Source organism: Perissodus microlepis, unplaced genomic scaffold, assembly GCF_051167445.1.
Source record: "Perissodus microlepis isolate ML-2025 ecotype Zambia unplaced genomic scaffold, ASM5116744v1 scaffold_50, whole genome shotgun sequence".
Taxonomy (NCBI): domain Eukaryota; kingdom Metazoa; phylum Chordata; class Actinopteri; order Cichliformes; family Cichlidae; genus Perissodus; species Perissodus microlepis.
This window is the reverse complement of record NW_028182072.1, coordinates 1-5232: the sequence shown is the minus strand read 5'-3', so window position 1 is coordinate 5232 and position 5232 is coordinate 1. Positions and strand designations below refer to the sequence as shown.

Here is a 5232-nt window from a genome sequence, read left to right as displayed (position 1 = left end):
TGCATTTAATCTATTCCTTCTAAGGCAGGGGTGTCAAACTCAAATACACAGTGGGCCAAAATTCAAAACTGGAACAAAGTCGCGGGCTAAGATTAATATTTATTGGAAAAAAAAATCTTCCTCCAGATATAAGAATGAATCTTTTCTTATGGACTCAAATAAGTTTTGCTGGAAAACTGAATATGGAACAAGCAAAGCTTAATACTAAACAATATATATATTAGCTGTATAATACCAGTAGGCCAGCTCTAATAGTAATTTGGTATGGCTTCGCGGGCCAAATGTAATTAGGCTGCGGGCCAAATTTGGCCCACGGGCCAGAGTTTGACACCTATGTTCTAAGGGGTTGTTCTGAAGGCAGGACTGTGATGCAGTTTTCTGCCTCGCCACTAGAGGGCGCGGCCGTTTGGTGAGTAATGTTTTGACTGGGATGAAAAATGGTATTCATGGAGGCAGTGTGAATCACAAGTTATGCTCGGGAGCAGTTTATGTGGGTTCAATGAGAGTGTGCGTCCATAAGACTGGTGAGTTACAGGATATTTCTTCTGTAAGAAGGATAGCCTGTATGTTTTATCGCTCTGGACATCCTCTGTTTGTACATTTCTATAAGCTAAGTTATCGCTAAACTAAGCGGGCTAAGCTAAGCTGAGTTCGGTTTGAGTTGGTGATTTATTATGTGTATTTGCCTTCTTTAGTTGGCATCATAAGTGGGTGGGGCACAAGAGTTAAGTGATGGAAAGATGTTTATTTTCTTTGTTGCCAAATATGGTTCAGACTATAAGTAAAGGCCGCCAGCTTAGTAGTAGGGCCTATAAGACAAGTATGTGGCTGTAATATGTTATATGGTGATTATTGTTGTCTATAATTTGATTGTAATTTGTGTTCTGTTTTCCATTCTGTTTGTAGAACCACACACCCACGCTAAATCTGCCATTAAAGAGCTGAACGATCATCCCCTGTCCTCGTTATTTTCTGGAGGGTCATAGTGGCACTTGACCTGTGCACACCCTGCGATCACCACCGTAGAACTGAACCTCATATCAGAAATCATCATAACAGGGGTAGAAACCAGTGGTTGCTTTGATATGAAGCTTGTGGCTTTAGATAATGTGAGCAGAGAGCAGAGGACACCAGCACCTCGTCGTAACATGCCTATTTTTACTTTTACTTTTGCCAATGAATGACTGACTGATAGAATGATTGTAAATCAAAACTGATTTTTAGGACATTTAATTGCCACTGGACATGGCAACCTGGGTTCCCTCCAGTGGCTGACGGCCGCCATGGATTGTTGGATCTTGTTATTTTGTGCTGGTTTAACAACTAACTTCTGACGCTTTGTGCCAAACTGACCCACAAGGGGGCTCGTATTCCACAAGGACTGTCAGATTTGAATGACCCAGCGGCTTCAGAGAGGCACAGGGGGACAGAGGCAAAAGCCAGGCACAGAGAGGCACAAGACACACACACAGAGACAGAGATTAAGAGTAAAAACTTAAAAGCATTAAACCACCTCTTTGTCACACTCTGCCTGTCAAACAGGTGGCCACTGTAGCACCTGCAAACTGCTGTTATTCAGCACTAGTAGTAACACAAGCTAAACGTACGCCCTCTGTTGTTCTGTTGCAGCACTGTATACCGCCTGAGCTCATAGCCTTCCACTCTGTACTGCTCCTTTGCCGCCAATCTATTTTTCTGTGGCTCTGATGGCCAAGAAGCAGTGTCAACGTGCCACGGAGAAGTGGGTTCATGCATTTCACTTTTAACTGCTAAGCTTTCTGCATTCATGCTTGTGTGTGTGACAGAGAGAGAGGGAGAGAGAGTGCCACTTGCTGTGTATTTAAAAACCAAACACTCAAACAAACCAAAGAGAATGACAGAGGCAGAAAGACACTGTATTATTTGTGGTAACCGATGATGTCTTGCTCTCCAATTGTAGAGTGCGTCCTGAAGGCATATGTGTGGACGAGGAGACGAGAGGAACAGGAAACAGAGAGCGGCAGCCATCTAAGCTTCACAGGGCACACACGGCACCACACAGAAAAATCACTTTCCTGAGGCCCAGCCCAAAGCCAGCCGACCACTGCCTCCTCATCTCCTCTTGGGACCTTTAGGGAGCACTCAGCACCGGCAGGTAAACCATGCACTGTCACAAAACCTCCCAGCATCACAGGCCATCTCCTGACACTGAAATCTCTGCTCATTTCTCTTGTTTTCCCTCATCTCTGAGCCGCTCAGTGTGTGTGTGTGCGCGTGTGTGTGTCTCTCTCTTTTACACAAACAGCACATGTGAGTGCACTTGCAACAACTTTAATATGCAATGCACAGGACTTGGCAGCTGGGCGCCCTCCTGTGGACCACAGATGCAATTGATTGTCCGGAGCTGTTCGAACAGCTTCTGACACTTTGTACCGCATTGAGCCAGCAGGGGGAGCCCCTTTTGTCAACTGCCAGTTGCACAGCAGCTGCCCTGCTTCTGTCTGTGTGCTTTGGTGTCTGTGTGTGTGTGTGTGTGTGTGTGTGTGTGTGTGTGTGTGTGTGTGTGACAGACAGAGAGAGAGAGACAGGGAGACAAATCACAAAGCACTGAAATTCAAATTTTGCACTGCACACCTCACAGTGTCTGTCTGACTGTGTGTGAGTGTGACAGAGAGAGAGAGAGAGAGAGAGAGTGAAACTTGCTGTGTATTTAAAAAACAAACACTCAAACAAACGAAAGAGAATGACAGACGCAGAAGGCAATTGTACTGTTTGTGGCAACCGACGATGTCTTGCTCTCCAATTGTAGAGTGCGTCCTGAAGGCATATGTGTGGACGAGGAGACGAGAGGAACAGGAAACAGAGAGCGGCAGCGGCTAACCCTAACCCTGCTGTTTGTTGCCTACCTTGTGTAAAACCATCTGATTGGAAGAATGACCAAAGAAAGTGAACATTGCCATGAGAAAGAAAAGAAAAAACACAAACCTGACATGTAAAAGTGGGAGGGTATAAATAGAAGGGGAAGGCACTCTCTGCTCATTCCACTCCAAACGAGGGCGGATTGTTGGTCTTGAAAACTCCGACTTTGAGCCTGTTTTGGTTGACGAGTGTAAAAGTGGAAATGTGACTGAGAAGGAAAGAGAATTATGGCAGGCGCATTCAGAAAACCATTCAACTTTACAAAACGTATACTGTGAATCTGAAGAAGAGAAGCCTGGAAAGTGTGAACCACCACAGAGTAAGAGGAGAGTCTCTGATGCCACCTGTACACAAGATGACAGTCAACCTCTACCACAGACGTGGAGTCAGGACCCGCTGTTCACTTTCAGTCAGTACACTGAAAATGAGTTTCATCAGACTAACCACAAATGTACGACAGTCAAGAACTTCAGCAGCTCTGAGCCAAGTTTCCTAAACAGTCTGCAGTATGAGGAGGACGAGGGATTATCTTCCACAACCTAACCCTAACAGTGTACAGTGACTGATCAGGCAGTACAGTTTTAGGAACCTTTTTAACTGAGGCAGGATGGCATTTTGGTTTTTAATCAGAATCTACCCTTCAGCCAGAATTCATTTAAAGAGCTGTGGGAACAGCTACCTGTGACTGAATCTCTGTCCGTCAGTTTGGACACTATCTCAACCGTGAACAGCAATACAACGGGTCATGATGAAACCTGGAGGCCAGATGACACCATGGAGATGTTTCAGAACATCAATGAGCAGCAATTAGCTGAAAAATCCCCTGTTCATTCCCTGTTCATATTCACGTTCTCCTGCCCTCTCTGAGGGGGCAGGAGAACGTGAATATTTCAGCCTCCCCTCTCCCCCCTCACCCTCACCTCCTTACCCGTGCCCCTCCCTTTAGGCAGGGAGGGGTCTAAGTTCATTCCCTGTTCATATTCACGTTCTCCTGCCCTCTCTGAGGGGGCAGGAGAACGTGAATATTTCAGCCTCCCCTCTCCCCCCTCACCCTCACCTCCTTACCCGTGCCCCTCCCTTTAGGCAGGGAGGGGTCTAAGTTCATTTCCCTGTTCATATTCACGTTCTCCTGCCCTCTCTGAACCCTCACAGAACCCTCCCCATCCAGCTCTCCCCTCCTCACCCCTCCTCCTCTCCCATCCTCTGTGTGGAGAAAACCATGTTTCAGAACTGTTGGATGTTTATGGACGGGGAATCCAAAGAGTTGCCTTGGTATGTGCAAATACCTTTTACGTAGCCCATCTCAAATTACGTTAAAAAAAAATAAAGAAGGCAATTTCAGAATACCTGTCTCCAGCTATCCCTCCTAGGTCAACAAAGGCACCCATCTTCCACCATGAACAACAGGAAGGCCTAACCCAGAAGAAGCCTAACATGAAAAAACAACACGATCTGTTACCTTGTACAGACTGGTGGAGATCGGAGATTTTAACGAGGAGTGGCCAGAGACAAACGGTATGTAAAATCCACCCTGAATGAAAGAGCTGAACCTCGGAGGAATAGAGTACAATCGGATGATCCACACTTTTTTTTATTAAAGTGTACAAAATTTACAGACTTATTAAAGCGGTTGATCATCAGAAAAATGTTTCAGAAGACAGTTATCATCAATCTCTGAATAAAAATAACCACAAATTTAGTAACTTTGATTAGACCAGCTATCTCAATAGAAGGACACAGACTCTAATCGAGGAGATGCTAAAAACTCGGCTCAGAGATCAATTTTTATCCTTCATGACTATTATAACCAAAGCATAGAGTATGAGTTTAAAATTTGTTTTCAGTTTTCTAGAGAGGCCCCTTTGAGATGGCAGCATCCTGGGAGAAACGGAACCTGGGCCGCCGTCTCCAGCCCGAGTCGTTGGACCAGAACCAGGCGGTGGTGATAGCCAAGCTAGCAGACTGGAATCCAGCTACCACATCAGCAGTGACATACCCAGTAAACCAGAACAACAGCCACAGGTGAGCAGGGAAACGACACAGCTGAATAACCGTGTCAACCCCTCACTGAAACAATACAGCTTTGAGTTACACTCACAAACCTACACAGATTGAAACCTTGTGTGCAGACCTGCCTCCAAACAAGAATAACAGAGGACTCCTCCTCTTCTTGTCTTCCTTCCTCACCATCCTCACCAGAACAACAGGTCTGCACTCCAACGAGAGACCCCAACACACAGAGGAAACTGCAGAACTGGAATCTTCATGTGAAGAAAATATCTGTGATCATCGGTGACTCCAATGTGCACAGACTCCTCCGTCCTATAAAGCAGA

The 5232-nt window shown here is 45.7% G+C and overlaps 2 long non-coding RNA genes across 5 annotated transcripts; both read left to right on the top strand.

Annotated features, from left to right (window-relative positions):
• Positions 1-381: 381 nt before the first annotated feature.
• LOC146360485 (uncharacterized) lies at positions 382-3133 on the top strand. 3 transcript variants are annotated; one of them, XR_014799681.1, is made up of 4 exons: positions 382-524; positions 907-1487; positions 1630-2134; positions 2789-3133. It is a non-coding gene; the product is annotated as an uncharacterized LOC146360485 (long non-coding RNA). The 3 variants fall into 3 exon arrangements; XR_014799682.1 differs by having other exon boundaries at positions 907-1741; positions 1940-2134; XR_014799680.1 differs by having other exon boundaries at positions 907-2134.
• Positions 3134-3765: 632 nt separating this feature from the next.
• On the top strand, positions 3766-5226 carry LOC146360484 (uncharacterized). Of its 2 annotated transcripts, XR_014799679.1 has the most exons (4): positions 3766-4170; positions 4256-4413; positions 4743-4920; positions 5098-5226. It is a non-coding gene; the product is annotated as an uncharacterized LOC146360484 (long non-coding RNA). The 2 variants fall into 2 exon arrangements; XR_014799678.1 differs by having other exon boundaries at positions 3766-4413.
• Positions 5227-5232: the final 6 nt, after the last annotated feature.